This window comes from Lithobates pipiens, unplaced genomic scaffold (genome assembly GCF_037356315.1).
Source record: "Lithobates pipiens isolate NorthernLeopardFrog02 unplaced genomic scaffold, aLitPip1_a1.2 Scaffold_16, whole genome shotgun sequence".
Taxonomy (NCBI): domain Eukaryota; kingdom Metazoa; phylum Chordata; class Amphibia; order Anura; family Ranidae; genus Lithobates; species Lithobates pipiens.
The window spans coordinates 590305732-590315692 of NW_027507748.1; the positions used below are offsets into that span (position 1 = coordinate 590305732).

At 41.4% G+C, this 9961-nt stretch overlaps 1 long non-coding RNA gene across 1 annotated transcript; it reads right to left on the reverse strand.

Annotated features, from left to right (window-relative positions):
- Nucleotides 1-3141: 3141 nt before the first annotated feature.
- Nucleotides 3142-9701, reverse strand: LOC143983809 (uncharacterized). Its single transcript, XR_013274682.1, has 2 exons — nt 9511-9701; nt 3142-5882 (listed from the first exon to the last, which is right to left on the reverse strand). It is a non-coding gene; the product is annotated as an uncharacterized LOC143983809 (long non-coding RNA).
- Nucleotides 9702-9961: the final 260 nt, after the last annotated feature.

The window sequence follows — 9961 nt, forward strand, 5'->3', positions numbered from 1 at the left end:
TGACATTTTTCCCTTTAAATATAATTTTGCTGTACCACTGTTATAAACATAGGAAAGATGCGCTACTAAGGACACCCCCCCTCCCCCCGGTAGGATATTTCAATATTTAAAGGAATATTCAATTTTTATTGTTTCACTTTAAGCAATACGTCAGGTTTTTTTTTTTTTATTTGCATTGATACATGTCCCTTGGGGCAGGACCTGGGGCATCCAAGCTTATAAAATGAGCACTTTTGATTTTTCACATTCCCGTCTAGACTTTAATGGTGTTTTTGTGTTCAAACAAATTATTTGCCTGTTCGCATTTTCCACCTGTGTGAAAGGACCCTTAGACATTGAACTGTTCCTCATCATTCTAAAGTCCATTGTCAAGGCTGTGGACTCTGTATTGGAATTGATGTCAGAGAACCTGCAACTGCCAGAACGTAGGGTAAGTGGTCCAAAAGTAGGGAGCTTCTGGGAGAGGAGGAAAAGTAAAACTGCTTTTTTTGGCCTCCTAGACCTAAATGGCATATAATCCTTGCATTATGGGGATAGCCCTCATCCAAACGAGCATTTTTTTCTTGCCCTGGTGTTCAGCTTTAAAGTGTTACTAAACCCACAACTGTAAAATCAGTCTGTGTATGCAGTAAAGCATGCTTGTTATACGCACTGTGGAACCTAAGGGGTTAATCCTCTCCATAGTGTATTAAGGCTATCTGATCCTGTCTCTCTGATCCTCCCCTTCTTCCACTGTCCCCAAACCATTTCCTGATAGAACAGAGGCTAGGGGACAAGCTGCATATGCTCAGTTTGGTGTGTATTGTCAGAGAAGTTTTTTTTTGCTTGGGGGAGTACATGTGAGCATCACAAGGCCAATCAGCACTGTCCAGACAGAGGGTCAGGGGTCCTGAAGCCTCATAAGACAATCAGAGGAGAATGAAAACTCCTCCTACAAGGTTTAACCAGACACTGATAGAAGTCACAAGACTGCTCTAACTGCTGATAAAAAAAGGTATTTAGCAGTTTTTATTTACTAAAACTATTGCATTTCCATGTTCTGTGTACTGTGGGAGACCAGATATAGTGAATGCAGGGTCCTGGGTTTAGTAATACTTTAAGTCGTCCCATCAGTGATCTTCCATACCTTCCAGTAGAAGAAGCCATCATTAGTGTTCCCATATCAGTTCCTGTAAATTGCTAAATTTTCTATTCATGCTGCAAAAGATGAGGGCAGTGGAAGGCTAGTTTCTCCGTGTCATTGCCATTTTCCAAATCACATAGATGCTGATGTTTGTATTACACTTCCTACCAGCTCTAGAAAAATCACTGGCTGTATGGGTGGCCATGTGGATTGGTAACTACTATGACTGACTACCCAGCCCACACACAGAGGAGGGTTCATTGAGATGCTGATTTGAGCAACACAGTGTAAACTGTACAGCATGCACACAGGTAATCTAACTAGTGGGTGACTGCAGGTATCACCAATGTTATTCCAGGTCAATGAATATTCTGCAAAACTGCCTTTTACCAACATTTGGAGGTCTTTCTTGGTTTCAAATAGTTTTTGTTCTTGCATCGATTACTGTGTGGATCATGTAGGAAACGCATCTACGGCTGGCTATGCCAGATCTATTGCCTTGTTAGCAGGCAATGATCAGTTGAGCTAGCTACAGAGACATGGAGCAAACTTACACTACTTCTCATGTGGGCACCACACTTCATTATGTATATTTCTGGTGTAGTCATGGATCATATACTGTATATAGTGGTGGTAATAACATATATCGATGCAAGATCATGTTACGGTTTTCTTATTGTTTTTAGTAGTAAAGTGGTAATGTCAGTGTCTATAAATTTAAAGATATTCCAATCTGATTACCAGGTAACTTACTTTGCCAGTTTATGGGCAGTAAAAAATTATGATCTGGTATAACCGGAAGATAAGATTAGAACAATTTTTTCATGACTGCGGTTAAAAACAAATATCGATTTGATCTCACTAAAGATTTGAAAATTGAACAAACATTCATAAAAACAAAAGTTTTCAAGTGAAGTTCTTATAGACCAGAGGTTGTTATCCTGGGGTCAATGAACCCCTGGTTCATGGATTGGTTTCAAGGAGTCCGTGAGGGTCAGATAAAAAATATCATTTACATTCACTTTGCAGCCCTCCCCCTTGTCGCAATCAATGGTTTCCTATTGAAAGAAATGAAAGAAAATGCACCCTGCCACTGCTTATAGTGCTGACCGCTAAGTGTGTCTTGAATCATTGTTGGCCCATGCTTACCATTTTTAATTTGTATCATTGTTCTCTGCACAAACCGCTATCTTGTGCTACTCCATAACAGCAAGTGCTAACTCTAATTTTCTAGTAGTAGTAATAGTTTTGAGTAGAATTACATTTGTTTTGTTTAATTTGCACAAGATTATTGTATTTAATTTTGCATGAAAATTCGTTTTTTTTTTTGTTAAAGCGGGAGTAAACCCGCTGACATTTTTTTTTACACCTGTAAGGGAAAAGGCATAATGAGCTAGTATGCACCGCATACTAGCTCAGTATGAAATACTTACCTTAGAAGAAGGCACCGACATCTCGCTCGGTCCTCGCCGAAGGAGCTGACATGTTACGGATATCGCGGCTCTAGCGCCGTGAGTGTCCGGAGCCGCGATGTTGTCACTCCAGCGCATGCGCTGGAGTTTTCTTCCTGGCAGGGTCTGGCTTCTGCTGGACTTTCAGCTGAGAATCTCCGGTGCACATGCACCACTGAAGTCAGTGGCTCATTGCGAGGGGAATATCTCCTAAACAGGTTTAGGAGATATTCTTTTTACCTACAGGTAAACTTTATTATAGGCTTACCTGTAGGTCAAAGTGAAAAAATTAACTATACAATTGCTTTAAGATGGTTTACTGTATTCAATCTTTATGTATGTCATGTTTACACATTTCAATAAAATAAAGTACATCTGTTCATTGCATGCAAAGTTATGTGAATATTTCTGAGAAGGGAGGCTTTTATCGGATTCTTAAAGGAGTCAGTGACAAGAAGAAGTTAAGAACCACTGCTTTAGAGTATGTTCAGATTAAAGAAGAGGTGACACTGTTTTCTTTTGTTTGGCGATGAATACATTACCATGGACAGCAGAAGTAACCACACAGAAGGTATAATACTTTATTCGTATCAAATATAAATATATGCAAACATGAATTGCTAAGGTGATATCCATAACCCACCACAACAATAACAATTACAACATTGTCACTAGGACATCACCAAAAGTCCGGACCACTCTCACAACACTACCTATGGCTATCAGGAGGTGAAACTTGGATCATACTTCAGCCAGTCATAGATGATCTATATTCAGCTCCAGAAATCCTGAAATGCTGAGTGAGAAGCTCACTCTCAAAAGGTGGTAACAGTCATCACCATAGGCAATAGTCAATGTTCCAGCCTAAACAAATCCACCTCTGCAGCTGCACAGTTCAACCCACTAGTCACACTTGTCTCTGTGTCCAGAAATAAAACCGGACATTTGGTGACAAGTGTGACATTTGGTGACAGGTTTGACTAGTCTGATGAACTATGCGGTTGCACAGATGGATTTCTTTAGGATAAAGTGTTGACTATTGCTTATGGTAAAGAGTGGATGACTGTTACCACCACCTGTGGGCTTTTCATTGAACTCCACTATAGTACACTCAGAGTTCATGAGTTGAATATAGATCATGTTATTCACAAAAGATGAAGCCACCTCTAAAGACCTCTGCAAACCTGACCTCCAGCTTGCAAGTTCTCACTTCCCTGGAGATCATTTCTGCCATACAGTATGTAGCAGTCCTGCAGCCACACACATTTCCAAACTTTCAACTTTATTGTTGAAGGGGTTGATTCTGCCCAGTTTCTATGAATGACCAGTGGATTCCTCTACAGAGTTCTGGGAGCAAACAATGAATAAGATATAAATGGTTTTAAAGTCTGCTCAGCTTTAATGGTAGCTTGGCTTGAGATTTAATAAAAACTCAGAACAAAAGGCATCACGTAGCACAAGGGGGAGGAACAATACAACAAGCATATACATGTATATAGTATGACAGTTTAGACATATAGTTCAAACTAGCAAGTAGCAACATGCGTCACAGGATATTAGTGGTCAGCCTGTCCAGGGACATATTCATACATTCCGTTATTTATGGAGCTAATTTGGCCTGCAGTTTTGCTATGTGTGAAAGTACAGTAGAAGGACACTATGTTTCTCAAGCATTTCATGTTCCAGTGCATTAACTCTTTCTAACCCTTCAATCCCCTCTTAGATCACAACGTGATCTCACCATGATTGCCCAATAACTTTCGGTTGACTTCAGTATTCTGTTCACTGTATTTGCAAAATCACTGGATTCGTTTGAACAAAACGTATCTCGCAAAAACAAACAGTAGGCACATTAAAATTAGCATTCCAGCTTTCCTAAACTATGAAAAAATGGAGCCAAAGAAATCACCAAAGCTTCCCAATCCTTTAAAGGGATTCTATCCATTTTTGGCAATGTCTCTGGCTTCAGCCTGGAGGAGCAACACCTCCTGTCGGTATTTGTTGATTATCTCATAATAATCAGGTACTTCAATACTTGTATTATGAATCCAGGTACAGCACTCGTAGTCCTCCGTGACTTCACAGAGTCCTGTCAGGGCAGAACTTATGGATTAAATTGCTAAATCATGCAGTTCTAGTATCTTACAAATAGCTCTTTCCTCAATACTTAACAGTTTGATATCTGCAGAGTTCTTTTTCATAATCTCATCTATAATTTTGGAGTAGTTGTTTAGCCTTTTCATTAATTCTATACCCCACCCTGTTCATGAGGGGAACCATGCCCAAGTCATGTCATGTTCCAAAAACAGTTCCCTTTTTCCTATGTGTTTAAAGGGATACCTGGGATGTGTACTAACCTTCAAAAGGTGTTGATGTTTACCTTCTCCATCCCCTATGATACCCAGTACTGTATACATTTTCAGAAAAGGTAGCCAGGGTTAATTGGCCTAGGACAAAACCCACGGGGCTGTCCCGTACTGTAAAGAGGGGATTTAAAGTAGAATTGATTTCTGGGTCGTTGGTGTGAAACATGGAGGACAGATCTTTATGCAAGGATATATTAAATAGTGACTTCTGTCATGTTTTGTTTTGACCTTTATCTAACTAGTTTCCGAGCTTAAAAGGCCAATCCGGGAAATAACTCCTACCTATTATTGGGAAGGAAATTGTATCATTCAAAAATACAGCTGATATATTGGTTATAGTCAAAGGAGGGGTACCATTCAGAAATGGGGTTATATTCAAGGAGGCAGCCATTAGGGGAATTTGAGCCATGCTGGGGTGAAATTTGCAACAAAACACATCAAGCACTTCTCATATCCTGATTTCTAGTACTCTAGCAACAACATTTTATCAGTAAAAGAGTCTGGGCTCTGTGCATTAGTCTCTCTCTTGTTTCGGTCATGGTCTCATTACTAGGGCAACCACATTTAATACCAATGGCACCCAAGTCCTCAGGGTGGTAGATACAGTTAGCAATGATCCAAGTGGGCAAAAACACTATCAGTGCCAGCATAAAGAGCAGGCACAAGATATTTCCAGAAGTCTGAGGAGAAAGTAGTGAGGTCATCTTTTTCAGTGTCTTGCTTCTGGGTCCTTTATCTGTGTCTTGCTTCTGGGTCCTTTGTGGTACTTTCTTTAACCCCTCTGCATGAATCCACGTTCCAGACTGCTCTGTAAAGACAGCTTTTCTGGTCACTGCGATGAAAATAATGGGTGGGCTAAAGAAGGGGATAGTCTTGCTCCTTGGTCTGGTTCAGCTGAGGAATCATCACCATGTCACTAGGCTAGAATTCATGCATTGATTCCTGTGAGGGTAATGGGAGAAAAGAGGATAATTTACCATAGATGCCATTCAATTTCATAATCAAATTTCTGCAATATTCTTCTTGTATCATGTCCAAGTCACCTTGTTCTATTACCAGAGGTTTCTTGGCCCAGGGGGTGGGATATGGTCGACCCATCAGAATTTCAAAGGGTGACATCTGATCTCTGCTAAAACTGCACAGTTTTCGATTTGGCAAATGCGCCACCCGTAGCTTTCCTTAGCTTGTGCTTGATTGTCCTGTTCATGTTTGGGCTTGTTTAGTTTGTTTGGGTTGTTTCTGATGCATTCAATGCATCTGGACACAAACGACTTACATGATGACTGGAGGTGTAGGATGTGGAAATCTTGTGTTAAAATGTTGGCTGTGGCCTTCCATCCTCTATGTCCTAGGCCGTGGTATTGTGAAATGAATAAAGGTGCACTTGCTTTTGGTATACCTGGTTTCCCCTCTTTGACAATGAGTCCAGCTTCAGGACTCAGTGTCAGACCCTCCTTATACCAGTGGGCCAGGTCTTCTGATGAAGCCATAGACTGTAGGTCCTGTAAAACCTGTTCCCAGGATAAAGTTGGGGGCAAAAAGGGGGGGGGGGGGCATTTGGACAAAGGCTGGAACTGTGAGAGCAGCTTGTTTGGCAGTGGCATCTGCCAGTGCATTTCCCCTGGAGACATCATCAGTATGGTGTGTTTGTGCTTTGCAATGAATGATTGCTATTTTGCAGAGTAAGGAGATGGCTTCAAGAAGATTGGTGACCAGAGAAGAGTGATAAATAGATTTCCCAACTGCAATTATGTAACCACACCTCTGCCATATTATTCTGAAGTCGTGTGCGACTCCGAAAGCGTACTTGGAGTCTGTGTAAATGTTTACTTCTTGTCCCTTAAAAAGCTGACATGCTCTTGTAAGAGCAACAAGCTCTGCTGCTTGAGCTGATTGATAAGGGATGGGTTGTGCCTCTATCACTATGTCAGTCAATTTCACCACTGCATATCCAGCATAGTAGGTGTGATCATCGGGACGAGAGCAAGATCCAGCCACAAACACAGTGTTTGCTCCGTCAAAGGGGGTTTGGAAGTAGGTCAGCTTGAGTTGATGTGTCCTGATGTACAATGTCTATACAGTCACGAGGGGGGACTAATTCATCTGTTTCTCCTTTTATGCCAAGTAAGACCTTCAAGATAGGAGCGGGACCTGTTGTAGGGGCACCATATTTGATTTGAAGGGAGGGATTGCTCATGAGGATGACCAAATACCCACTTAGTCGTTGTACAGATATGTTGGGTATTAAGGTTCTTCAAGAAATATGCAACCTGATGTGTGGTGTGCAGTTCTGTAGGGTGACCCAGTGTAAATGATGTGGCCATCTCCACAGCCATGGCATATGAGGCCAAGGCCCTCAGACATAACGGCATGCCTTGTACCAGAACTGGAACTACTCTAGAAAAGACTACAGTTATCTGATTTCCTCCATGCTCTTGCAAGGTCAGGGATGTCGGGCAAGGCAGCCTGTCTCAACACGTTGCCATAGTAGGAGCAATCAGGTATCCATTGGCAGCAGTAACCAATCATACCTAAGAAGGTTATAATTTCCTTCTTGGTGTGTGGGCGGGGCAGACCCACAAGAGCCGCAGCTCTTTTGTGACTGATTCTCCTTTCACCATGAAACAAAGTGAAACCAAGATATTCAACTGTCTCCTGACACCATTGTAACTTTTTCTTAAACGCTTTGGGATCTGTCTGAGCTAGATGTTCTAACAACAAAACAGAATCTTTCAGACAGGCTTCCTGTGAGGTACTGCACAGCAGTAGGTCACTGACGTACTGAAGAAGGAAGGAACCATGGCTGGGTGCCCAAGAGTGTAAGGTGGCATGGAGAGCTAGTGAACAGACTGCAGGTGAGTCTATATATCCTTGTGGATGACGATTCCAAGTTAAAAGGAAAAAGTGAGTAGTAATCATGTCTCTTTGTCAACTGAGACAGAGAAAAAGGTTTTACTTAAATCAATAACTGAAATACATACTGCCAAAGCAGGTATGGAGGTGATGAGGGACGGCACATTAGGTACAGTAGGGGCAATCGGAACAACAAGGTTATTAATGGCTCTAAGGTCTTGCACAACTCTGTATGATCCATCACTCTTTTTAACTGGACTTATAAAGGGTGTTATAGGGAAATATGATGGGTCTCAAAATTCCCTGCTTTAGAAATCCTTCTATAATGGGTTTAATTCCTTCCTCTTTTTCTTTGGAGAGGTAGTATTGTTTATGGTAAACTGGGGACACTCCTTGCTTTAACTGGGCCTTGTAGGGGGTGCAGGAGATGTTATCCACATCAAGGCTATCATTAGCCCAGAGGGGATGTTCCTGTGGAAATGGAACTTCAGCTTGGAAAAACAGTGGTGACTCTATAGCTACGCCCCCTCTTCGAGTCAGGAAAATGTCAATTTCCAGAACTCCTATTAAATCTCTTCCCAAAAGAGGGTATTATTCTGAATGGATGATACAAGAGCACTGTCCCTGTGACATAATCAGTAATTGGGAGTGGAGGCATTTTGTAAGTTTTAGTTGGTATCCCATTAATTCTCATTAAAGCATCCATTCTCTCACCTCTATACATTTCCTTGGATATGGTCAGGGCAGTTATTTGAATCAACTCGTCATCCTCTGAAGCCTTGCACACAGGTATGCTGGGATTCAGGGGTGTGTAGACAGGTGGTGGTGGCTGAGGGGGTGCGTCGGGCAATATGGTGAGGAATGGGTTAGTGTGCAAAAGGACGGGGGCGGCTGGCTGTATGTGGGGTCGCTTTACTTTTTCTTCCAAAAGTGCAATTGTTCTGCTGTAAAAGGCAGCGAGAAAGGTTTTGTCTTGTTTTTGCCCCACTTATTCTTTTTACTCCCTTCTGACTTCTCACACAAATAAGGGGCTACATTTACCCAATTCTTCCTTGCCTCTCTCATGTACTTTATGTACCACTCGGAGTCCCCTATATGCCATAGGAAAGCCTTTTTGTCCCCCAGTCAGTCTTCTGACCATGTCCATATGGAATTCATCATTGGCACCTGCCCATGGGAAAGGGGAACTGCTATGCATAATCTCTGTCCATCCTGTCAGTTCATCTACAAAAAGATTTATTAAAGAATAATCTGTTCCACAAACTCTAGCTACATAATCTTTGCATGTTTTTCCAGGGTTACTGTTTGCTACTCATTTCTCCCATTCCTAAATAGATGAAAAACAATCCATAGGCAAAAGCCGTTGTCTTACCGTACAAGGCTCTACCAATCAATTAAATATCATGCAACTTATACTCTTCTTTATTCACACTTATACTCTATTATTCAAACGTATACTCTACTGTTCATTATGCAGCGATAGAAAGAAAAGAAGCAAAATAATGGTAGGCAATCACTGGTCATCCACAATTCCTTCCCAAAAGGACTTCTACAATATAAGTCTACCAAAGACAGTCTACCAGAGACAAATTTACAGTGCTTATGAAAAGCACAATGATCCTGCAAGAATTTCCCCTTATAAACACAGCGTACACATAAAGTTTTGTCAGAGTAGGGGCAAGGAGAAGTGTCAGTAAAATAAAGACAATCCACTTACCTTGGATGAACACTGTATTCCACCCGCGGCCACCATTAACTGAAAGGGTTATTTCTGCCCGGTTTCTATGAATGACCAGTGGATCCTCTACAGAGCTCTGGGAGCAAACAATGAAGAAGATACAAAATGGTTTCAAAGTCTGCTCAGATTTAATGGTAGCTTGGCTTGACTTTTTATAAAAACTCAGAACAAAAGGCGTCCCATAGCACAAGGGGGGAACAAGACATCAAAAAATATGCATGCATGTAGTATGACAGTTTAGACATATGGTAAGTAGCAACATGCGTCACAGGCTATTGGTTGTCAGCCTGCCCAGGGACATAGTCTCACATTCGGTTATTTATAGAGCTTGTTTGGCCTGCGGTTATGCTATGTGTGAAAGTACAGTAGAAGGAAACTTTGTTTTTCAAGCATTTAATGTTACATTGCATTAACTCTTTCTAACCCTTCA